The sequence below is a fragment of the Zeus faber genome (assembly GCF_960531495.2).
Source record: "Zeus faber genome assembly, chromosome: 4".
NCBI classification, from domain to species: domain Eukaryota; kingdom Metazoa; phylum Chordata; class Actinopteri; order Zeiformes; family Zeidae; genus Zeus; species Zeus faber.
The window spans coordinates 21,124,937-21,151,027 of record NC_137191.1 but is presented as its reverse complement, the minus strand read 5'-3'; the positions used below and the strand labels follow the sequence as shown (position 1 = coordinate 21,151,027).

Sequence of the window (26,091 nt, the reverse complement as noted above, 5' to 3'; positions counted from 1 at the left end):
CTGTTGCTTGTTGGTTGGTCAAACGAGGAGCAGGTAATCCCCCATCCCTACACACACTCAGGATAGGAGCTTGTGTCATGACACACGTCTACCTGCTCCTGGCTAATTCCAACTGGCCAACTCTCTACAATAAACTGGTGTTTACATTCCCCCGTCTTCTGTGTCCCTGTGCCGGAGGTCCCTGAAACGTCACTTGGGTGGCAGGTGGTAGGCAAAACAGCCACACACCTGTCAATCCACCTCTGTTCACACATACCGCTCAACCGGACATTATGCAGACTTTGTACTGGGGTGCTGGCTGAGTAATGTCCAGGGTAATGTCAAGTCCAACTAATTGGATGGACATTTGCCTTCACACACACACACACAGGGGGCGACGGTTTGAAATTGAATAAAAGATTGCGTTTTCCTCACACGGTATGGGCTTGGCAAAGCGTGAATTTCATGTTTGAGAATTGGCACTGTTTACATGACTTTTGTTGTCACTTTTTGGTCATTTTCATGCTCTGTACTTTTTGTGATCTACTCCTAGCTGATTTATTGGGTCCACCGGACACTTGCGCGTCGAGGACCCAATCATCGCTGCCTTTAGCTTTCATTTGTTTTGCTTTGTTTTTATTGTGTGTTTTTATTGTAGATGTATTTAATTTACTCCTACTAATTTCCTACTGCTACGTAGCAGATTGCAGATCGCTTATTGGGGCAAATGCCCGACTCAGAATGCTGCTGCTCTCAAGTGCTCCAAGGAGGATGTGGTGCTAGCAGGAAGGCGAACTCGGAAAACTATTCGAGGAAATAGGCATGCCTGCTTTTTTAAAATTATTATTATTATTATTATTATTATTATTATTATTATTATGAATAATAATAATAATATAAGAGCATTCTCTAATTGCTAACATAGATTAACAAAGAGGCCAGGCTTGTGTCTGGGACTTGGCTAGTGGCGCCTCAAGACTATTATTCTTACATCTTTGACGCGATGTGGGCATTTCAATCTGGAAAATGGATGCAATTATGATGAAACCCTGAGTGATGTCCTCCGACATTGACAACTGTGCTCGGAGTAATAGTTGAACTGACACTAAATATGTATAAATCACAACACTTTTTTGGTTTGTGACTTTTTGAGAGATATTTTTATACGGTGTCTATCATTATTATCACAGAAATATCCCCAAACCCTGCCCTTGTTTGCAAGTTTGGGTTAGTGGTTCGGTTTAGGGTTAAGGTTAGGGATTGGGTTAGGGATTAGAGTTAAGGATTGGCAACAGGATAATAACAGGTTTTGACTTTTATGAACAACCAACTTTATCAACAACATATTCTTAGTGTTAGTTTACTGTATTCTACAGCAATATTTCATTCGTATCAACGTCTCAAATTAATAATGTTTTTACACAAATATTTTGTTGGCATTTTAAATGTATATTCACAGAGTGTGATAATTGCATCAAGAATGTGCTGGCTTGTGAAAATATACTTGCTTACAAATGAGGTTATGAATACAAGACTCGCACCGAAAATAGGCTTTGTCAATCGATGGTTTACTTTCCGCTCAAATGGTATCTTTATGCTTTTATGCAGTTAGGAATAATTTTGCTATCCCAGTGGTATTTTTTTTCCTCATCATCCGATCACGCCATCTGACCGCCTCCTTAAGGGTTGAAAGCTTAAGATATTTATCGTGCACCAAGCAAAAAAAGAGAAAAAAAGAAAATTGCCCATCAGATGATGTGGACATCTTGAGGTGGGATCCATCTTAACCCTAATGTATGACTACACTATCAGCTAATGACTCGCTGCACTGCAATGACCTGACAGGAAGATGAGAGTATCCAGGCCATCACTTTTAACAGACCTAAACAGACTCCAAGACCTGGCTCTCTGCTGTGGTTCACGGTCAAATCGGGGTAGGTTTGTACACTTCCACACAACCACAATCGCATGAGCTCAAACACAGTTATACACGCATTCCTTTTTCCTATATGGGTTAGGGTTATATGTAGTTTTATGTGCAAGATTATGCTTGTTTTTTTTATCATTTGTCACCTAATATCTTTCATAGGGAAGCCCGCAAGGTCAATGTGAAATGGGAACTTCTTTGGTTCTGCCAAACATCCTCAGCGACCTGATGCTGTTACAAGAAGCCTGCATAAGTAACTAACTGCTTTCGAGTGTAGTTGGCAACACTCTGCCTTTACTGTGTACTACTGCCACAGCTCTAGTGGTGTCAGATTCCTGAAAGGAAAAGCGATAGTAAAGGCCAGCTGTAAAATATCTCCATCAAATGCGCCCTGTCCATTTTTATCCATTTTTCCACACTCACATTATTATCACCCTCCTCGCCTGCCCAATGGCTCCTAGTTATTGCTGCTGAGTCCGACTCTCCAGTACATCACATGAAGGACTTTCTGGAGACTTACTGATCCGGACCAAAACATGTCTATTGTATTTCTGAGGTTAGACCAGTGCAACCGAGTAAAATCACACTTTTTTTTTTTCCATTGTCAATAATTGGTTTCTCATTATTCTTTATTATTGTAAGTACAGTTTGAAAGGCCCTCCAACATATGAGGGACAATTATGAGATGGTGATTGCATTGTATCTGTTTCTGAACCAATGATGACTTCCAGTTATTAACATTGGGCTCTTTGCGTACTCCAAAATCTCTTGAATCCTAGAACCACGCCGTGGTGTTTATATGTTATGTTGTTCGGTCCGGATACGCATATCTCTGGTGTAGTTTTGGTTCTTTTATCAGCGGCAGCCTCCTTCTTGACAATTAGAACACGTATTTCAGTATTATTTTGTATATACATTATTGTGTCATATTTCAGTGTAACAGTGTTTGTTATCATGCAATTTAATCAGCCTTCAATGTCCCATAAACTTGTAAGCATTTTATTTTTCACACAATTTTATTTTAACCTATTTTTTTTTTTTTTTTGCTGATTTAACTCAAAAGCTGATATAAATAAATGATCTATGTATAATATAGAACATGTTTTCAGAACTCATAATGACTATTGGCAAAGGCGCCAGCAGCAATAACCATTGGCAAATGGTTATTGCTGGTACCTTTCCAAGGTGTTTGATCCTGAGCTAGCCTGATCACATGCCAGTGCAGCTGTTTTTTGGGGTTTCAAGGCCCCAATGCTGATGCAGCTTAGCATTAGCAGGCATAATGACCACTATCATACCATGAACTTGCATGTGTTGCAGCTGTCCTGTATAGAATTGGCTATTTGGTACAAAGGTGACCAGATTGACCAGTCCTGCTGTTGTTCTGAACAAAACATTTTCCAGAGTAACCAAGACCTTTTTCCAGAGTAATTACGACAGTGGAAGTCTGTTTTATCTGATTTTCAATCTTCATCACGCTGTATATCATTCAGCTGCTGGGCAACAAGGCATTTGGCTTGTTATGTGACTAGTGTTTATATAAATGGTGAAAGGAAATGCAACCCCCATTCTGGAAAATCACCCAGAGTGTTATAGAACAGAGGCAAGTGCACTATAATCAGCATACTGCAGCTCAAGGATCCGCTCCCCAGAGAGGTTAGCGGCTACTGGAACCACCAGATGTTGAATATGTTCTGAATACTGCCACTACTCTGCTGCTTTCCTCAAGTTTCCTGTCGCACAGCTGGGTGCCCCAGCAATATGCTTAGTAGCACAGGCGCCACACATCACATAATGACAATATTTTGTCACCCCAGTGCTTAACCCTAACGACCCCGACCACCCTCACTATGGTCACTACACCTTTTATAATCAATCGACTTGGTCTGAAAGGTCCTGAGTCAAGAGTCAGTCAATAGCCTTTGAAGAATTGAGCACACCTTGCCATACAGTAAACGACATGGATAAAGTGGATAGGAGGTCAGTATTTTCACTACAGATTCATCAGAAATGTTATATTTATTGACAAATAAATGAATAAACTACCCACTTACAAAGGTGCAAGGAGATTAAAGTATTGTTCCATTTCTGTTGACGATGCTTAAGCTGTGATCGCGGAGTACTCTCCTTTATATTGTGCAATGTTGGCAGAAACTAGAAAGTAGGAAAGAACCATAGAGCAGGATTTTTAATTTAAGACGGAACAGTGTTATCCCATCTGATAGTTGAGTGAATGCATATGCACTGAGCAGGGCGTCAAAGTGCCTCTTGGAAAAGAGGGATGGATCGGTATTGGCTATTGGCGTATGCCAAAAAGTGTTCCAGTCATAGTTGATAGAAAACCATTCGAGATTGCCAGTCCAAAACCAAGTTTATTTTCTCCTACAGACCAGAGTAAATCCACAAGAAGGCATATCTTCAGGGAGCAAAAGGGATCCTGCTTCCCCTCAGAACAGAATTGGCAGCGCTATAGAGCTGGAGCACTGCGGCTCTTCTCTCTTGTCGGTCCTATTATTTACGGTGACCGGGAATATTTGCGGGTTGTTGCTGTTGCCTCAGTCTATTCAGGTATTCTGCTATTCTGTGGTGTTTGCTCCACTAGCCTTTTTTTTTACTGTACCAGTCAGTGCAAAGTAATGGGGCATCAGGTTAATTACTTTTTGGGTGTCTGACAGAGCCAACGCAGAGGGACGTGGGTAGTTTATTTATTTATTTATCTATTTATTTATTTTTTCATTTGGTTGGTTGTTTATTTGTCTATCCATTCATTCATTTGTTTATTTATTCATGTATTAATCTATTCATTCATTTATTCATTTATGTATCTTTATTGTAATTGCCTATCTATCTGTCTATCTTATCTATCCATCTATCTTATCTATCTATCTATCTATCTATCTATCTATCTATCTATCTATCTATCTATCTATCTATCTATCTATCTATCTATCTATCTATCTATCTATCTATCTATCTATCTGTCTCTCCTTTTTTTTAATGTTTGTATTTCGAGGCCCGCTGTTGCCCTGACAGCCATTGTGCGGTAGTAACAGCGTGCCGGTGCTTTGTCTAGCCACACACAGTCCTAGCAGGGGTGTTTGCTGATGAAGAGGCTTTGTAGGGAAAAGTGGAAACCAGCGCATCTGATTCCCTAGTTCACTGCGGGCACTCTGAAAGGTGTCACCACAAGCATACACATCTTAACTGACTACATACTGTACTAGTTTCAAACAAAACAGTTATTAATGTAGTGTATATTTTACCCTGTGCAAAGATACATATTACCCCGTCCTTTCCTGGCCTGTCACTATTGATGTTTAAATCCTTAGGTGGGTCTGACAGTTGATTTGAAGTTGACCCAATGGATGGGCTTGATCGATAGTCTGAAGGGGACAACAAACAAAAAACAAATGTCAAGCAAAACCGAAGAAAAACAATAGTGTATCAACATCTATTGGAGCATGTGACAGCAGGAACATGGCTGTCACCACGGGCGACAATACGCATATGCTTGAAACTGTGTATTGTTCTGGAGAAAGAATCTTTTTAACTTAAAATGCGTTGAATCATGTTTTGTTTTTTTCTTTTTTGTGGAGGCGCCAGTTGGCTTGTACTAATGGAGGAGGCTTTTGAGCAGTTAAAAAAATATATTAATACATCAGTTGCCTTGTCAGATCCAAATCATTTCTACCATGAAAGCCTCAGGATGTGGAGCTGCAGGGGCCAGGGAGGTTATTTCCCTATTAAGTATTTTCTGGTAGTTATCTTTGGTTGCTTTTTGCACATTAATGTATGTTTATTTTTGTTGTTTTGTATTTTTGTCATACCTAGTTTGAACTCACCGTATCATCCAAATGCTGGGGACTGCCTGTGTACACTGGGAGGTGAAACCGTTTAATGTTGGCTTTTCCGAGAGACAGAGATTCAAATGACCATTTACAGTTCACTGCTTTTTACCAGTGAGTAGCCTTTCAGGAGATAAGTCTCCACTCCAGTGGGAGTGGGTGTGTGTGTGTTTTGTGGTGTAGTTTCTTGATGAATATGATGTGTTGAAGAATGAAGGAGTGACCTTCCAGACACCTCAGTGGTTACGTATTTAAGGTTAAAATTACTTTTACCGCCCTACCTACTTACCTACCTACATAACCCCCTACCTACCTCCCTACCTACCGACCTCTGACGCCAGCTTTTCCAGAGACACAGATAAATGACATTTACGTTACACTGCTTTTTCAGTGGCAACTTGTGTGTGTGTGTTCTGTTTTCAAGATTTAAATTCAAATTTTTACCAGAAGTGAAGACGATAATACTAAGGGAGATACTACTATAAGTGGAGAAAACCCATGCTCCTGGTGTTCCTCAGACAGACCTACCTACCGTGTGCTCTCCGTCCTAATAACTCTTATCCATCTCCATCCCGTACCCTCACGGTGTAACCGGCAAATGTCTCGCTTTTCTTTTGCTGTTTCTCGTTCCCCCGCCACTAATAACGGAGAATGGAGGCGGTTGCCGATAGCCAGCTCTGGCCGCTGCATGGCTGGACCGGCCAAAGCCCACACATGCAAAGGGAGTGGGAGGCGTGTAATCTGCTCAGCAGTTAGAACCAACTCTGGGGCCTCTTTGAAGTCACTGCATCGGGATCATTACAGCCCAGGCAACACGCTGCTTCGTCCCCACACTTAATGTGTTGTTGCTGTGTAAATTCTTAGCTAAGCCACAATGAGGCAGAAAGGTCTATGTGATCTTTTTATGGCTGGGGCGACAAAATCGGATGTCGCGATATTTCTCGAGGAATACAATATCGATATCAGCCATTTGTCGGTATTTTTGGGGAACAATTATTGGTGTATGGTATTATGACCCAGCAGGTAGAGGCACTGGTTAAAACAACTAGAACAGTCTATGAACTTCAGAAAATTCCATTAATTTACTGTTATGCAGCATTAAAGACAACATTTAGCGACCTCGTGATATTTCTGGATGAATACCTCAAAAATTTTAAATTTGACAATATTTTGGGGGATACCAAGCAGGTAGACGTGTTGTTGAGAACAGCTCGAACAATCTACGAAGTTCTGAAAATTGCATCATTTTAATACACTGCGTTCCAAATTATTATGCAAATTGGATTTAAGTGTCCCAAACATTAAATTTTTTGTTTTTCAATCAATCTCATGGTTGGTATTGTGTCTCAGGGCTCTTTGGATCACTGAAATCAATTTCAGACACCTGTGATAATTAGTTTGCCAGCTGAGCCCAATTAATGGAAAACTACTACATTCTGAAGCAGGCCACAGGTTTCAAGCAATATGGGAAAGAAAAAGGATCTCTCTGCTGCTGAAAAGCCTCAAATAGTGCAATGCCTTGGACAAGGTATGAAAACATTAGATATTTCACAAAAACTTAAGCGTGATCATCGTACTGTAAAGAGATTTGTGGCTGATTCAGAGCACGGACGGGTTCGTGCAGATAAAGGCATAATGAGGAAGCTTTCTGCCAGACAAATTCATGGGATTAAGAGAGCAGCTGCTAAAATGCCATAACAAAGCAGCAAACAGGTATTTGAAGCTGCTGGTACCTCTGGAGTCCCGTGAACCTCAAGGTGTAGGATCCTCCAGAGGCTTGCAGTTGTGCATAAACCTACTATTGGGCCACCACTAACCAATGCTCACAAGCAGAAACGGTTGCAGTGGGCCCAGAAATACATGAAGACTCATTTTCAAACAGTCTTGTTTACTGATGAGTGCCGTGCAACCCTGGATGGTCCAGATGGAAGGAGTAGTGGATGGTTGGTGGATGGCCACCAAGTCCCAACAAGGCTGCGGCATCAGCAAGGAGGTGGCGGAGTCATGTTTTGGGCCGGAATCATGGGGAGAGAGCTGGTAGGCCCCTTTAGGTTCCCTGAAGGTGTGAAAATGACCTCGGCAAAGTATATAGAGTTTCTGACTGACCACCTTCTTCCATGGTACAAAAAGAAGAACCGTGCCTTCCGTAGCAAAATCATCTTCATGCATGACAATGCACCATCTCATGCTGCAAATAATACCCCTGTGTCATTGGCTGTGGGCATAAAATAAAAAAATATTATTATTATTGTTATTATTATTATTATTTTTAAACCTATATATTGCCCAACCCAGAGGGCTATCCCAGAATCATGCATTTTTACCAGCGACTTTACGCACTGCCAGACTCAAATCCTTTTTAAAATTAAATAATCAAATTTATTTATTGACTTTAATTTCTCTCCTCCATCAGCCCTAATCCCTGATTACAGCTACCTACACACCACTCAGCACCCAGAGGAGCCACTTGAGTCATCGTCATCATCACGTCTTTTCGAAAAACACTCTGCACTCCTTCCAATCCCTGGCATCTGCCACCTACATGTACATGTCGATGACAAAGTGCCGTCGGCTTTCAACGTGTCAGATGGCCTTGTGTTTTGGTGCCATTTTAATCAGTTTATTGTGGTACGCACATGCATGTTTTCACCGGCAAACTATTAAAAACATTGATTCGCGCTTCTCCAGCTGTGCCAAATTGCATTCAGCAAAAATATGTAAAATCTAAACAGATAAAATATGTCACTCACATGACATGAAATGACATGCCATATGAGAGAAGACATGACATTAATATTATTATTATTATTTTTATATTATTATTATTAGAGGTCCAGCCTGCAGTTATTGTACAGCAGCCCCTTATTGTTATTGTCAGAGAAAAAAAGGACCAAAGATTTTTGGAATTTTGAAGCCTAAAACTATCTGGAAAACCAACTTTTGCATAACACACAAACACGGTTTGTGTCTTGTTTGAACGGCTTCACGACCTCATGGTTGAGGTTTCATCCAAATCAATCCACATACGGAGCAGATATTAACGAAAAACCAACCAAAGATTGAGCAATTTTAAAACCAACGTGCTAGTATGGCAGTCCAAAATATGTCCAACCCGGTTAAAACTATCTGGTGGACATACTTAGATCTGTAGATATGTTCAATTAACATTTTAAATCCGTGGTCCACATTACTTTGCCGGATTAATAAAAAAACACAATAAACAGTAACAGTAAAGCGATCTTGGGTTTTTTGAAAGGCGTTTGAAAGGGTTTTTTTTTTATTATTATTATTAAATCCACAGGGTTCGTCACAGCGTTCACTGGAAAGCACTGAAATGTGTGACTGAGTGAGGTGTTCAAAATCCGACGAGGCATCGGAAAACTAGAAGCCTTGAAATGTTTTTTACTCATTGAAATACCACGTAGTTTTTCGTATTTAATGGAAACGTAACTTACTGAAAATGTAATCGAAGAAAAGTAAACTCAGCCAAACTTAACGAATACATTACGTAATTTCAGCTGTTATTGTAAACGTGAGTATGTCATTATTGACATATAACAGACACAACATCATCTCCCGTCACTGACAGTAAGATAAGAATTAAATGATATGATATAGTTGAATATAAAAAATGTAATACTTTGTGTAATACGGCATGTATAAACATTTTCCTAGAGCTAAACTTTAATGAAAAGGCATAAAGTTTTTGTAATATTAACAAATGATTCCATAATAAATGTAATTCTAAACTATTGTTGAAGATACATAAATGTTGTCTGCATTACAATATAGACAAATAATATATTAAACAGAATTTTAAATTGTACATTATCAACAGAATAAGATCAATTAAGTAGTTATTACAAATATATGTATTTATATATTTTTTTCATGAAATATATTTATTATTATTGTTATGAAAAGTAAAACCTGATTTATAACCTAGTATAACCTCCTAGATGCAATGGCATACAAATACTCTGTGTTGCATGCCCAGCATGCTGACAGCACAGGTAAAAAAAAAAAAAGATAATACAATTTCAAAAAAACGAAAAGTAAAACCTGAAGTTGTTTTTGGCAGTGGTACAGATGCCAAAAAAAATGCAGAAAACATGCGACAATAAAGACGTTATTTTGAACTGACCTAACTTCATAATGCTTCATGGAAATGCTTCATACGTAATGTCATGAAGGTTGCATACATGAAATTCCACAAATGTAATTACATTACATTAAAATACCCAGGAGTCAGTCACAATGTTCTAAAAGAAACTATGAACGTAACTTCCCGACGTAAGACCACAATATTTGTAAGTTTTGTAAATTGTGCCGCATTTCACATAGCACAAAAACATGTCATACCCAACATGAATAAGCTGGACCTTGTGTATTGCTGCCAGCAGCCATATTGTTACTGTTATTATTAACAAAAAATAAAAATATAATTAATAATAATACTTCAATTTCATTTAACAAACTAATTTCGCCTAATTTAATAGTTAATAACAATGTAATGAATTAAATTAAATCACTGAATGTAATAATAATTTAACATCTGTACTTCATCATCATAGTCGGGCTGCAGAGCTTCACATTAAACAGTGAATTAAAACGTAATCTTAATTCCTGGGGGGACACGGCTGGTGTTTGATGCCTCGACATGTCTCCCATGTCTGTCCTTCTTCCTGCTTGTTTTGTCACAATCCATTTCACTCACAATCGTCAATGAATCAGATCCAAACTGACGTCCTGCACATATTACTCTTAACTTCATGGACCATGATGAATGTGTTGGAAAAGAAAATCAATCCTTTGAGAGATCCGAGACAGACATATATTTCTCAATCCGTTGCATGCACATGTTGGTACTAAGTAGGTTTTTCGGCAAGTAAGGCAAGATAGGATATGATAAGATAAGATAACGCTTTGTTAATCCCTGTGGCAAAATGTAGGTGTTACTGCAGCAAAACAGTGCAATTGGGATAAGAAGTAAGATGATACGGTATTGTATTTTATGTGTATTTGTATTTTTATTACTACTTAGACAGCTTTTTTTTTACACCTATATAACATACATGTGCTCTTGCTGATTCTAGAACTACAACTTTACAGCATTCATTTCTATGGCATTATTTGATATATTTGCATATATTTGTGATGTGAGATCAGCCAAAGTCTGTATGTATAACGTGTGGCGTCAAAATAAGATAAAACAGCACAAGTGTTCACCGAGGAGACGGCTTGCAGGCTGCGGTGCGCGCCACTATTGTTTCTTTTTCGGGGGTGTCGATAACATTGGCCTGACCAACCCCACCCCCCAAAGTCAGCACTAATATCGTCTCTGTCCCCACGTCGGAATCCCCCCCGATGCGCTTAAGCCACATTTCCCTGAGTCAGACCCGTCACGAGGGGTCGGGGAATGAATTGACAGAATACATGAAAGGATGATGATGATGAACATGATGACGAAACGGGATTATGTCCCCCCGGTGTTGGGAGAATAGTTTCTTAAATGGATTGACCCGATCTGTCCGACGCGACAACGCGCACAAGGCGGGAGGAGGATGACGCCATGTAGAGGATCTGTGCATGACGAAACCCCCATTTGGTATTCAAAGGAAAGCACTAATATATATATATATATATATATACAGTATATATATATATATATATATATATATATACTGTATATATATCCACATGATGTTATTTGCACATGCTGATGCTCTACTAAATGGACTTCTTCAGCCTGTTGGTCAAACAGGATTGCCTCCCCTCTACTCTCTCCTTACCTCACGCACCAGTGCCTTGTTTGTTTCACCATCTCGCTAACCAATTCTCACCCCTCCTCCGCTCTCCTGCTCATCCTCCTCTTCTGCAGCCCTCTCTCTCTCTCTCTCTCTCTCTCTCTCTCGACTCCCTCCCCCCGTGTCCTGGCTAACTATTTGCCATTCAGTGCAGGCTGCAGGCTCTACTTTCCTGTGCCGCCGCCGCCGCCGCCGCCGCTGCTGCTGCTGCTGCTGCAGCGCGGTTGCCACGCCTCCCTCTCTCCCCCCCCCCCCCCCCTCGCTCTCTCGCCCTCTCTTTTCCCCGTCTCTATTTATCTCCCTCCTTTTATTGCTCTTTGTGAATACCAGTCATTTTCTCTGCTTTCCTTTTCTTTTGTGGCCTTAGCCTCCTCCTGTAAACATTAACCAACGCGTTAATGTCCCTCCCTCCCCGTTCCCTTCACGCGTTTCTATTTTTAACCCTCCACATGGAGCTCCATTATGTTGTTGTTTTTTTTCTTTATTTTGCACTGACGTTAAAAACACTATGTGCTATATTAGCTCTATCTATGTATCTACTGTACTCAGGTAGGAATTCCACACAATGCGGCTACAGGAACGACTTTCCGAATCTCTCTCCATGAATGCTAATTAATAGGAGTGCGGAGCTGAAAGGTCCACACTGCAGCACTTGGTTAATGGAGTTGTTATCGTTGCATATCTACTGGACGTCTGTGTCAAGCTATAGACTCCTTGGAGAACTATTATTAATATTATTATTAATACTAATATTTTTCTCTGTCTCTCTCTCTCTCTCTCTCTCGCTCGCTCGCCCCATTCATCTCCCTTGTTTTGAGCTTTTTTGAAGATGAATCCAATGAAAAGCGTATTGAATGAAATTGCTTTCAGACTTGTGGACTGCGGCCTTGCACCCGCTGTGTTTCCGCTCCCGTCTCGGCTCCTTTCAATAATTTCGCTGGTCATTCTGATCTACCCATGTACGTCTTTTGTTCTGTGATGGATGTCCACCTACAAAGGGTTTTAGCGGCTTAAGGTCGAACCAAAAAGGTTGTGGTTTGTAGGTTTTATGTCGGAAGGGCGATGTCGAGCGGGAATATTGCAGGTAATTAAGGCGACTACTAAAACTCTTCTAGTTTGGAAACCGGAAGCTTTTTAGGCGTGGTCAACATCGCTATTCGCTTGTCTGTCCTTCTTTATCTTTTTGTCTCTTTTAATCTCCCTGCTACCCTCTTTTTCATCCGTAATACATATTTTTAAAGATCATTACTCATGGTAAGACGGTTGTGCTCATGTGGCCGCCCTACGCTACCACTGTGTTAGATTGTTGCTAAGATACTGACTCGACTCAGTCACTCGTGTTGGCCCTCGCTCACATGCTCCCCGGCTTTGATCGCCAACGGATCCGTAAAACTGACTCTCTCGTCTGCAGTCGTCCTGCTCTCCGCGTTCGCCCCGTCCCATCTAAACTGCTCATTTGCTTCTTGTGGTGCTTGATGATAAACCAGATGCTTCCTCTCATCCTAAGCCCGCTTGACCACAGACGCTAATAGCCAATGACAGGCCGACGGTCTGCGCACGAGCCGGTGTAATGAGAGGAGTAAGCAAACGGCATCGACCATTAAACATAAGAGGGCGAGTGCCAGAAGGCACGCCGGCGCTTCCCCGGGCCGGGGCCGTACCCATGTGCATTAAGGACAGATGACAGGAGACCGCCATGCTTAAACAGCACCGCCATAGATACCAAGGTCGGCCATCTGAGACGAGTGGAGGCAGGGGAGATATGGACCACTTCTGTGGCGGTGAAGTGACTCGCCAACGATTCGTTCATCGCAAATGATTCGTCTGTAGCGAACAATTCTTTTAAATGACTCGGGAGTCACGTGCAAGAGTCGGCGGTTCGCGACTCTGTAACCGTAGCCAGGCATACGGGCTGAAGATCTGAAGACTGTCGAGACTTACCGTGTGTGTGTGTGTGTGTGCGTGCGTGCGTGTGTGTGTGTGTACAATGTTGTTCACTCTTTTCACATGTTTTCAGCAATTACTTTCAAACATGTATATTGTGTTGAGGAATAAGTCACTGAATTGACTTTACAGGGAGGTTAATGGTATTCTGGGATGTGCTGTTGAAGACAAATCTAGAGGTTGATCTATTTCTACCAAATAAATTTGACTGATTTCAAGACTTTATATCAATGTTTCACCTCCACTGGAACTACAGGTGTTCCAGCGCCAGGATTCTGATGACAAAAAGATGGCTATTCTGATTAACTGCTTGATTTCTAAATAAGGCAGCCTAACCCCCTCCATTAAAAACTGTGCTTTCCTTTATTATTACCTCCTCTTGGAAACATGGCTTCCACTCTACAGATTGTTTTACGTGAAGACTTTTGTGTAGAGTTGGCGACTCCATAACCGTAGCCAGGCATACGGCTGAAGATCGAGTCTATCGAGACTTACCGTGTGTGTGTGTGTGTGTGTTTCTTTGTGGGTTTCTGACTCATTTGAGGACAACAGAGTCATCCCAATCAGAGCTTTCTCTCCTAGTCCCACTCGTTTCCCGCCACAAGGCCTCAGAATGTGTTTTCTTACTCTTTACCCTGTAATCAAACCAGCTGATAGCAACCGCCGCACTCCTCTAAGTTCGGCTTAATGAGAACACGTCAAATTGGCTCATCCCTGGCACTACGGCGTAGGGAGCACGGCTTTATCTTAATGAGGATCTAGCTGCCCATTATCTGGTGCTAACCCCACCAACTTGTTAGTTGCAGCGCTCTCTCCTTGTCTCGCTCATAGCCCCACACCCCTCTTGTTATCTAAATTGTTGCAGTGGGCCTTTCCCTTTAAACCTAGTGAGAGACGTGCAACCCGCGTATGGCGTAATTGTACCTGCTGCTCCCTGGCTAATTGAATTGGCAGCGTGCGGGAATTGACACCTCAATTTAAAAAAAAATCTATCTTGGGAGGCTGTAAGACCAGATGCCTCATACTAATACTAAAAAAGTGTCTTCAGCTCCCCTCCCTCCATCCATCGCTCTGTCATGCCCTCTGAATCATCTGCCCCGTGCTTTGATTTGTAACGCCTTCTGACTGTACTTATGGATTTATATCACACGCTCCCGTTAGCTTCCCTTCACGTTCAGCTTGTTTCCCCCCACTCCTTCACACTCCGTTCCTTCCTGTCTGATGGTGCCTTTACAAATGTTGCTCACCGCAGTCAAAGCGGCTGCTTGAACAAGTTGGCTTTTGAGCTGTAAACTGAAATATTTGACTTGTTTTCTGATGAAACACATCACGTCCTGGTGGGTAGAGGTTCAAACCAGGGGGAGGTAACGGGGGTGATTCTTTAAACCCAGTAAAACATCCTCAGGTCCCTCCTGATGATGGAAGAAAATCCAGATTCATAGGCATCAATACTTCAAATGACTTGAGCCTGAGGAGGTAGAGTGGGTCGTGCAGTAATCAGAGGGTTCCTGGTTTGATCCCCCGTTCCTCCTGGCAGCACGTCGAAGTGTCCTTGAGCAAGACACTGAACCCTAAAGTGCTCTCGAGGAGCTGGTGGGCACCTTGCATGGTTGTCGCTGCCATCGACGTATGAATGTGTGTGTGAATGGGTGAATGTGAGGCGTGTACTGTAAAGTGCTTTGAGTGGTCGCAAGACTGGAAAAGCGATACATAAGATGCAGTCCATTTACCATTGATTAGCAAGACTCGCGAACGTTTGTTCGTAGCGAACAAACCTTTGAATTGATTATCCTGAGGATTCCGCTCACAACTCAAACGTCAAACTGCCTCTTCTAATTCTCATTACACCAACTGAATCAAACCAACAAAGAGTCGGAAGATTGGAAGAGCCGAATCTCCAAAAAGAGACAAACCTTCCAGCGCTATAATCGATGCACTACAGCTGTTCATTGACATGTAGCGCCAAACAATTATTTTAATATTATAAAAAAAAAAGTTGCAAAATCCTTTCGAAACACCCAGCCCTGCGGGTGCAGAGATGACCCTCGGCCTCGCTGCACTCTTTAGGGGGGCTTGGGGGCGGAAATGCTCCGAAGCAATTTGCGCTGCGAAGCACCAATTCACCACACGACACAACTCACTTGAGGAAGTCGCCTCTGGAGGGCCACCATGGGGGAATCGACAAGGAATCTTTAACCGCTCCACCACCGCGCACATCCACCCGCCAGTCTCCGGAGTGGGCAGGAATAACTCTGATACCATTACCCTCCCTGCTGGACCCCTCATTCCCAGCCACCCCACTCACTCCCTCGCTCGCTCGCTCGCCTGCTATTTTCCGTGTAGAGAAGGAAGTAGTGCACCAAGGGAGGTGGATGGAGGATAATGGATTGGGGGACGACTGGGGAACATTGTCTGAATGTTTCACCAGAGAAGCCCCAACATGTATATTCCATTAATACTGTGATCAAAGTCTTAGATGGCCGCACGGGATGACAATCAGAGTCGCTCTAATTGTTGACGTTGAGCTCTAAGCGTGGTAGTAGGACGGAGAACACAAGTTTGAAGAAGCAAGGCGGGGGGGGGTTTTGATGGAAGAAACTCAAAAATGGTTCCACTGGTCATCAAAGATGCATGCTAATACATGGTTCATTTATTTATAAACAGAAAAATCATGCATAACCAAAAACACGGGTGGTGTATTCTCCTGATGCATTATCATAGATGAAGCCATATAACAAGGTTTTTTTTTTTTCTTCTTTTTAACCCTACCGCGCCACAAAACCCCTTATACTGTAAATAATGGTTTTCCTGAAGTTGTGACAGGCATCTCTCTATATATTTATAAATAGGAAGCCTCAATAGACACCAAGCTCCTTTTTCACACCTAGAATATTACGGAATTGTTCACAGTAACGATTAAATACAAACACTTCTCGGAGCCGCACCAATAGGTCCCCTTCACCTGACCCGAACGGGGCTGTATTTTAATCAATTTAGCTCAGCTTTAGGAGCTTGTTTAACAAGGCCACTGCGATCATTGCTTCCGGGAGCAAAGGAAACAAATTGAGAGGGTATTTATGTGTTTATGTATTTATTACATACGTACGGGGTGTGGATATTGGCTGGTGAGTTTGTGGTGAGTTTGTTCAGTTCATCAGTGCTCTGTCTCTGACGTCGGCCATATTGGCATGTCTGAGAGAGGCCTGTGCAAAATGCTCCGCTCCGGTTGAGGCCATATTTTATTTTTGGTGGCCAGCCTCTTTAATCCTGTGTCTCCCTCCAGTCCCTAAATGACACATTAGCATGGGGCTCTCTAGGCAGCACTGTGACTAACGTTATCATGTCCTTCTCTCTCTCTCTCCGCTGCTTGCTTCAATGTGTGTGTGTGTGTGTGTGTGCGTGCGTGCGTGCGTGCGTGCGTGCGTGCGTGCGTGCGTGCGTGCGTGCGTGCGTGCGTGCGTGCGTGCGTGCGTGCGTGCGTGTGTTTTCCAACGAATGCTTGAGTGAATGCACGCAAGTGTACGTGATTGCAGCATATGTCGCACACCATGAAAAGCTCCATACCCCCCCCCCCCCTTCCGCCACCTCGCCAGAGAATAAATATGGGTGAAGCCTTTCTCCAGGACATGCATCTGCACAAGGCGCCGTCGTTCTGGACCAAAGTCAGGGGAGGGTAAAATGCCGCCTAAAGTGGATTGAAATACTTTGTTCCATGGCGGCACACGTGCGATTCCAAATTTGCGCAGGGTCAATCCAAACTCGCTTACTCGTCATTTATGTAGCCAATGTGGACGAGCATTTTCCAAATAGTAGTCATTGTGATCGTTCGGAACCGAAAATGTCAACTTAATTCTGTTAAGTTTCAAAGGGCATGCTGCTTTGGCAAGTTGAAGAAGAAGAATTAGGGTGCCATGTTTTCCATGCAGTATCCTAAGAATTATGGTGCCATGTTTATTGTACAATCATCATTACGTTATCAATGCTATTGTTTGGAAAATCCAGATTTTTTTTATTAGCAAATTCATCTTAAAATATTCAAGAGGGTAGAAATTAAATAAATGTTACCGAGACGTCTTGTCAATTTTCTCTCGAGTACAATGAAATTAAACCAGGGTTTTTATTTTTATAGTTGCTCGCACCAGGTATTTCAACTTTGTCAATTTGCCTTTAATTTTCTCCAGAATGGTGCCTCGTTCCTGTGAGCATGGCAAACTGTTTCGCAGCAAAGGCTTTGATGGCTTAATTGGCCTGAGCACCAGGACCGACTGACTGTACAGCACAAGCAAGGAGACAAATGACTTTCCATCTTAATGCTTAACATTTACATGGTGGGAAATTCATGCGATATGGGCCTTGGCCAAGGGCAAGTCAGCAGTACATTACACAGAATGGGTTTCATACCTGTTTTTATGGCTAGAGGCACATTTCATGGAACGCCACTTTCACATGAGTAACCTTGACCACGTACATATGTACACACCAGAATTCCCTGCGGCCCCACTTCACATCCCAGTTGAGACTATGCTCAGTGGCTAATCCCATTACTTCCCGGTAATGTGCCAGATCCACATTTGTCCCCTCAAAGTAGGTGTCCCCCCACCCCCCCTGGCCGCCCCCCTCCAAGTGTCTCTGCCCCACAGATTCTGTCAATAAGTAGGTAGTGGTTCCTGACACTGACAGTACAACTATGCTACAAAGAGCTTATTGTCAAATTAGAATTCATTGACCCCACAGCCAAGTATGAATCCATCGGAATTAACTGGGCTATCATCGCTGCTTGGATGTGTTTTAGAGTATGCTATAATCGCTTGTGATTGGTGGGCTCCTCTGGCTATGTTCCTTTCCAAAGGGGTCATCCCTAAACCAGCCTTCCTGCTTGAGCACATTTTTTCCGCACCTGAATCCCAGACCGCTGCAGTTTATACTGGTGGCATTTTTGAAAAATTGGGTTAACGTGGAAATGGGGATGAAGGGACCCCTTTGTGACCCCTTCATGGCGATTCAAAAACGTCGGAAAGCAAACAAAGCGTATGTGTCACAGTTTTTTTTACAGCTGCAGTGATTCCCCTGAAGTGATGAAAATGACTTTTTACTGATTAGAACGTTGTAAGATGGTAAGGTATGGCTTGCGCGAGTTTTGCTTTTACGAATGTATAGGATATCCCCTGGCTTTCATTCAATTTGTCCAACAAGCAAAGAAAATATTACTGATTGTACCGTTATGCCTTTTGAGACTTGTATATCTGTGGAAAAGTGCAATGCAAATAAACCTGAAGATGACTTTGAGTTTGGAATGGTAGTTAGTTACCTTCAGTAAATAAATCCTATATGGAACAGCGTCAGGCTTCAGGAGCATCCTTTTTGCAAAACCCATCTACTTTTGCATTAGGTTCTGTAATATGTGCACTAAAGACACAAATCCCATCTGTGGTATTAGACACATCTATGCAATCTCTATAGATAAAATCCAATTATCATCAGAATTTCGGGTAAATGATATATCCTAACATGGGGTAAGGTTAAATATCGAACTTCTCTAGTTAGCTCTACTTAGCATCAAGTAGTTTCCTCTCTGTTCGCTGTAAGGGTTTCCTGTTACCAGGTCGCTACAGTATTTGCATAACGTACCATGATTTATTTGACCTTACAGGCCAAGATATATGATGTCATTAAAAAAAAGCTTGTCTGTGCCCGATTCCTTCGTTTTCCCCCCCGGACATCATTTTAGCTCTTCTGTAGAGGAACGTGAAAACTGTGCAACCAGTGACAAGTTCTGCACATATAACAATCTGTAGTGTGGAAGCCATGTTTCCAAGAGGAGGTAATAATAGAGGAAAGCACAGTTTTTAATGGAGGCGATCTTTAAGGCTGCCTTATTTAGAAATCAAGAATAGATCATCAGAATAGCCATCTTTTTTGTCATTAGAATCCTGGCGCTGGAACACCTGTAGTTCCAGTGGAGGTGAAACATTGATATAAAGTCTTGAAATCAGTCAAATTTATTTGGTAGAAATACATCAACCTCTAGATTTGTCTTCAACAGCACATCCCAGAATATCATTAACCTCCCTGTAAAGTCAATTCAGTGATTTGTGCCAAAACAGAATTGTGCAGTGAGACCCTTGAACCGTTTCTCACCATTTTTGTTGTCCAGATTTTCTGGGCGAGGCTAAATCATGACCCGATGATGTATACAACGTCATACTTTGCATGGCCTCGCCCCCAACACTATATAAACACCGGGGCCCTTTCTCACTCTGCGTTCTTGTTTGTACTTGTGTTCTTGAGGACTTGTGAAACGTCATCAGTCGCAGCCCAAGTACTGTTCCAATTCATAGTCCGCATCAAGCCAAGTCCAGTCCAAATGCCCGGATGTGGACTTGCTCCGCCCATTTTATCGAGGAGGCATCGGTGGTGACTTGTGTGGACTTGGGACAGCCAAGTATCCCAGAATGCATTTCGCAGAATGACCGTCCTGCGTCCTCCCGTCCCCGGGAGTCTGTACTCCCGAGTCGAACTTGCCAACTCTGAACTACCAAGTCCGCAAGTCCGCACTTGGCGTACTTGGTATTGAGAAACGGCTCGGGTCTGAAACGGAGCGTCAGTGGTGATATAAGCTAGGCTACGCTAACAGCCCGGAATTTGGGATCGAACATTGTTTTAGGAACAAACACCCGGAGTAAAAGGCGTCTTCAGGGAGATTATGAACTCCTGCCAAGCCAAACCGGTGGGTGTCTTTGGCTCCCCCTGGCGTTGCGCCCAGGAGACGCACAGCGGAGGTTCTCCACTCCGTACCCCCACCCCCCCATCCCGGCAGGAATATAAATTGCCGCTTATGCGCCCGGAACAACCAAAAAAAACAAGAACCGGCCCTTTAGCATTAGCTGCATGCTAATGACGTCACCTTGTCCAGCCGCATGCTAATGACGTCAACCTGTCCAGCCGCATGCTAATGACGTCACCTTGTCCAGCCGCATGCTAATGACGTCAACCTGTCCAGCTGCATGCTAATGACGTCACCTTGTCCAGCCGCATGCTAATGACGTCAACCTGTCCAGCTGCATGCTAATGACGTCACCTTGTCCAGCCGCATGCTAATGGCGTCAACCTGTCCAGCCGCATGCTAATGGCGTCAACCTGTCCAGCTGCATGCTAATGCGATCCCGCAGCGGCACTTTGAGGTGAGCAACACACAGGACTGCGTTCGGCAGAAAAACATGGAAGTTACTCCGATGTAAACGTTTGTATATTATTACGCAGTTAATGCAAATGGGCATGGTTTCAGCGTCCTCAGCGCACACACCCCCAGCGTCTCAGCAGAGAGCAATGGCTATTTTATCACGATTTTGAAATGTTTTGTATACTTGGCGAATTCTTTTTTTTTTAACTCAAATGTGTCTGGGTGGTTAATAACACATTGTTCTGTGGCACGACAAACTCAGAACATAATTTTATTTTCACTTTACAAGCAATTTAACTTGTTTGTTGATAAGAGCGTCACAATGGTCTCAAGGACATCGTCATTTAGACAATTACAATTATTGAATGAGCTTAGAGTTGACAAACACATTTCAGATGAGAGAGTTAGCTTTGATTGATGGAAATAAAACGGTAGTCATTGGTCCAATCAAATCCCCAAACCACTCAACCAATCGGCCAATTGACCAAATCCACAATACAAAGAATTTGTATTGCTGGATTATCGAGGGTGAATTATTTAACTGATAAAAGAAGTGGCTTTTCGGTCTTCCGCAGTGACCCTGGCTTCGGCCGTTACGCCTTCTCTCTGCAGCGAAAAAGCTTTTCAGTCATTGTCCGGTCTCATCTTACGCCAAGCAAAGATGCTGCACGGCCACAGTTCTTTGACTCGCGCCCATTTGCACCTCAGCAGAGACGCGAACTTCTCCAAATGTGAGTCTTTCAGAAAACAAGGCGAAAGATTCTTTCCAAAGGTGGTGGAATTGAAGTGGACCCTGAAGAAACAGTGTTTCTACCACGGAGGATTCTTCAAAGAGGTTTGAGGCCTAGCGCTCTCTCAGAAGGGGTTATCTCAAAAGAGGACTTCTCGAAAGGTCTTTCTCGAAAGTGCCTCAAATGTTGTCAAATGGGCAAAGTGTAACGTGAGTTTGACAGACATATGTTCCTTTTTGAGAATGTACTTTGCCGTGATTCTGTAGTTGGAGTATTTACGTCAAATGCACAGATTTAGACGCCTCGTAAGATTGGTGGTTTGTTCAGTCCAGACACAAATGGTTTTTGAAAGACCTTCCTCCGGCCGTCGAGCAACATTCTGTTATATTCAATACCTCATGAGCGACGGTGGCAAAGGAGTTGGAGTTATGTACTTCCACGTGGAATATTTAAAACACGTGAGCACAGATAAAGATGTCATTTGCTCTCTTCTTCTCCCTGAATATCACTTTCCTGCGGTGTCTGTGTGTCCATGTCATGGTTGTAAGCCCGCTCAGAGGTCGAGCCGAAGGTGCCTCTTATCTTGAGTTTTCCCCATCCCGGAGCCTGTGGTTTGATTAGTCATGGAGGTCTGGCAGGGAGCTTGTTTGGATCATAAGCACTTAGGCGTCGCAGTAGAATTCGGTCGGTCCTAGTTTTGGGCGCTTTATGGTTTCTTTTTTTGCAGGGATGCTCCTCCCCCACTGCAGCTGTGGCACACACTGATTAGCTGGTATTTGGGTAATGTCTATATTAACAGTAAGTATATTCATTTGGATTATTATTAATGTAGACCAACTTTTTTGAGACCAAGGACCCCTTGATGGATAGAGAAACAGCAGGGACCCCCTAGATTTTCTATATATATATATATATATTTTTTTTTTTTTTTTATACAATTTTGTGTTGCATTTCAAGCCAGGCCTATATGTTCATTCACCTGTGAAGCTAGATGCCATTTAGATGAAGCTACTAAAAGTAGAAAACAGGTTTTCTACATTTAGCTTTTCTACAGGAAGCTCGCTGCTAAACAGCCCTGCTGTCCCAGTTCATGTTTTATTTGTTTTGCTGTATAGTCCAGGCCTAAAATAACATGTTTACAATAAAAAAAACTGTGCGATAAATTTAATGAAAGACCCGTCAAGCTAGATGCTATTTAGATGACGCTTGTTAGATGTACCGAGGAGCGGGTCTGCTCTGCACGAGCCACTACATCGCCTTTGTCCTGAGGACAAAAGCAACAGGATTTCTACTTTTCTACCTTCATGTGTCTGTAGCAGCTGGTGTACATTTGGGCCGTTCTCTCTTCTCAGATGTTCACTCACTTTCTATTCTGAGGAGCTTTGGAAGAGAGGGTTGCCTGGCAACAAGACAATTAATTGTGTATGCTGGTATGGCGTTGACGGAACATCGCAGTCTCACACAGGCAACATGTCGATCATCTTGGCTTGGGGTTGTTGTTTTTTCTCGTTTGTATTTATTATTATTATTATTATTATTATTATTATTATTCTCATCAGGAAGGCACTCACCACATCGCATTATCTGATGACGCAGATGCATTTTCTCCTTTTGTCCTCGTGTATAGGTCTCATCAACAACCAGTGCTGGCATGAACAAAAACGATCCTTTGCCAAAAAGTGGCGATGTGACCTGCATCATAGAACACTGCAGCCTGAGTCATTGTTTCAAAGCAACCTTGTAAAGATGCAGTGTTAATGATGCCGTTTTAAAGCGGCCGGCTCCTTTAGAGTATGGGGTTTTTGTGGTTTCATAACCAAACTCAAATAGGTCAGTAGCCAAAATAGAAAACGAGGACAGGTTCACAAAAAGGGGGATTCATTGAAAGGCCGCTCGCATTATTCTTCTGGAGGTGATACGATGGGTATAACTGCGAAGCAATCATTAGCCACGCATCTTGCTGTTTGGGGTTGATGCTCAAGGTAAGGCTGTTTTGCAGACCAAGCGTTGGCGTCCCACAGGGACACCCAGACAAAAAACAATGTGCCACTTTATTGTAAACATTTTGATTTTGTTTTTGTCTTTTTTTTCTGTATGGGACACTGGTTCACGTTATTTATTTATTTGTATTATTTCGGGGATGTAGCAAAGCTTCCACTAAAGACTAAATCTGGCAAAGATGAGGCGACTCCGAACCCCCTTGGACTTTCAAATGGAATGGAATGCGAAGCAATCGCCAGGGGAAAGAATTCTTCGGCGTCAGATTTTGTAATGACGCCGGCTGTAGCGTGATCCTGTAAAATGATGTGGTATTCTGGAAAGCCCTGTTTCTAAGAATGCGTCGTTTTAATGTTACAGTATAGTGATATGGTTGTGCTAAAATAGCTGGGCCTGGTGAAATAAGGATTTTGAAGTGCCTAAGTACCCAAATACCCACTGATATACTTCGGGATTTTTCAACCACAGTCTTTATCACACCAGTGTGCCGTGAAAAAAAAAAAAATTGAGCTCTCGTGTTTTAAGATTGAAATTGCAAGACTGTACTAATTCCTAAAATTCATCAGTTCCATGCTGCAGAATAGCAGCTCTGTGTAGAAGAAGCTCGGGTGTCGCACTGAAAGTGAGAACTATTCGTAATGATTAAAGATTGGCTCTTTTTTTGAGATTGACGAGGCACTCAGTCAAGAGTAAAGAGTCGCTCAATATTCCGACTCTTCGCTCGGTGAGCAAGGGAAGACTTCCTGAACCACGAATGTATATACAGATATGTGGATTAAAGTGGCCACTTTAATGCACATATCTGTATATACATAATTGCCTATTCCATATACATAAGCATATTCCATATCTATTCCATTTTATTTCATTTTATTTTATTGTATTTTATTTTATTCTATATATTTTTATTTTTATTCTATAAGTATTCGACTTACTGTATTACGTTTTAGGAGTCAGTTAGTTGGTCTTTTAGAAAGAATTTCTTTCCTAGGACATATTGTGTGTTATCACCGGGTGCGTTGCATTACATTTCACTGCATATATGTATGAAAGTATGTATATGTATGTGACGAATAAACCTCTTGAATCTTGAATCTTGCATCTTGAATGAGTCGGTTCAGGAGTCCGTCTCTGAGCTGTGAATGCGATCAGTTTGTGAGTCAAACATTCACTCGCTCCTCCACTTTCCTTGCGCTGAGTTACTCCCGACTTTCGACTCATTTAAAAGGTTTTGTTCACCACGACCAAACTGTTTGTGCATCTTGCATCACTAGCTATCAGTAGACCATAACAATAAGCACAGTCCAAACCCTTTGTGACGTTTTCAGTGGTGAACACCTTAGTGGTGTGTCGTGGGACGATTCCTTTGAAAGTGTGCGAAGCAGGAAAAAGGTTGGGAAACGCTGTTCTGCATGTATCAGTATGGCCTAGCCCTCAGTGCAGAACTACTTCAATTATTTCCTAACAAGCACGGCGCAAGCACAAGGTTTTGCTGCTAGGTTTGTTTATCTTTTGATGTAATTATAATTATAGTTTTGATTAAATATATGTTATTATTAATATTGTTGTTGGGTTATATACTGTTGCTATTATTAATAAATGTTTTCATATATATCTTTGTTATCTTCTTCTTTATTTTATTGTAAATACAGATTATCAACATTATGCACCATTCATTTTTTATATTGAATTACTCCATGATGCCTGTGATGCATTATTCATTTACAGTGTGTGTGTGTGTGTGTGTGTGTGCGTGTGTGTGTGTGTGTGTGTGTGTGTGTGTGTGTGTGTGTGTGTGTGTGTGTGTGTGTGTGTGTGTGTGTGTGTGTGTGTGTGTGTGTGTCGAGAACAAGCTTTGTCCAGTGGTGCCTAATGGCTCAGATGTAACACTGGAGTTAACCAATTACATGTTCCCTTTTTTTTAGAACTCTGAAATTTACATATTTTTTTCAGTTTTTGGTAACCTGTGTTTTTTTATTTTACCTCTGGCAGTTTACCGCTTACCTTTGTACCATTTCATGTTATTCACTGGACTTGAATTGATTGAATTGCAATAAGAACTGGAAAATGGGGGTGCATTAAAACTGTAGTGTATACTATATATATATACTTTTTAATATATACCAAAATAGATGTAAATCTTAATAAGAATATGATTTAATATGTGTGATTTAAGGATTATTACCTTGCTCGCATCTGCTTTTCTTTAACGTTTTTAACTAGAATATCTTAAAATGTTGTAGCACAGAATTAGATGATGATAATAACGCAAAGGTTTCTAGGAACCTCCTTCTGTCCTAAGACAGGTTCAGGTTCGGCCGAGGTCAAAGCGTGTTGTTGAGCATGCGAGCCCTTCAAACTGTAATTCTCATTCGACGTGAAAGTAGCATCATTTATACGAAATCAAGATCGGTGTTGAATCTGTTTCCAGTGTGGCTCAAGTTGAAACCAAATACCACTGATAAATAAATACTTTAATTTCCTTGGTGAAGAAAATATATGAAGGCTGATTCTTTTTGTGTGTGTGTTTGTAAATTGTTCAAAGTCTCTTTCACATTATGTCCCAACTTTTTGCTGGAAATTAGACGATAGACCTTAGACCCTTTCCTCAAGACAGTTGCGGTAAAATACACCTTTCAAGTTTAACCCTCCTGACCTCTGATTCACAGCTGTAGGAGTT

General features: G+C 42.0%; 1 protein-coding gene across 1 annotated transcript in view; it reads left to right on the top strand.

The window, feature by feature from the left end:
• ctnna2 (catenin (cadherin-associated protein), alpha 2) overlaps positions 1-26,091 on the top strand; it is a 376,545-nt gene that overhangs the window by 263,557 nt on the left and 86,897 nt on the right. The gene's annotated exons all lie outside the window — the stretch shown is intronic.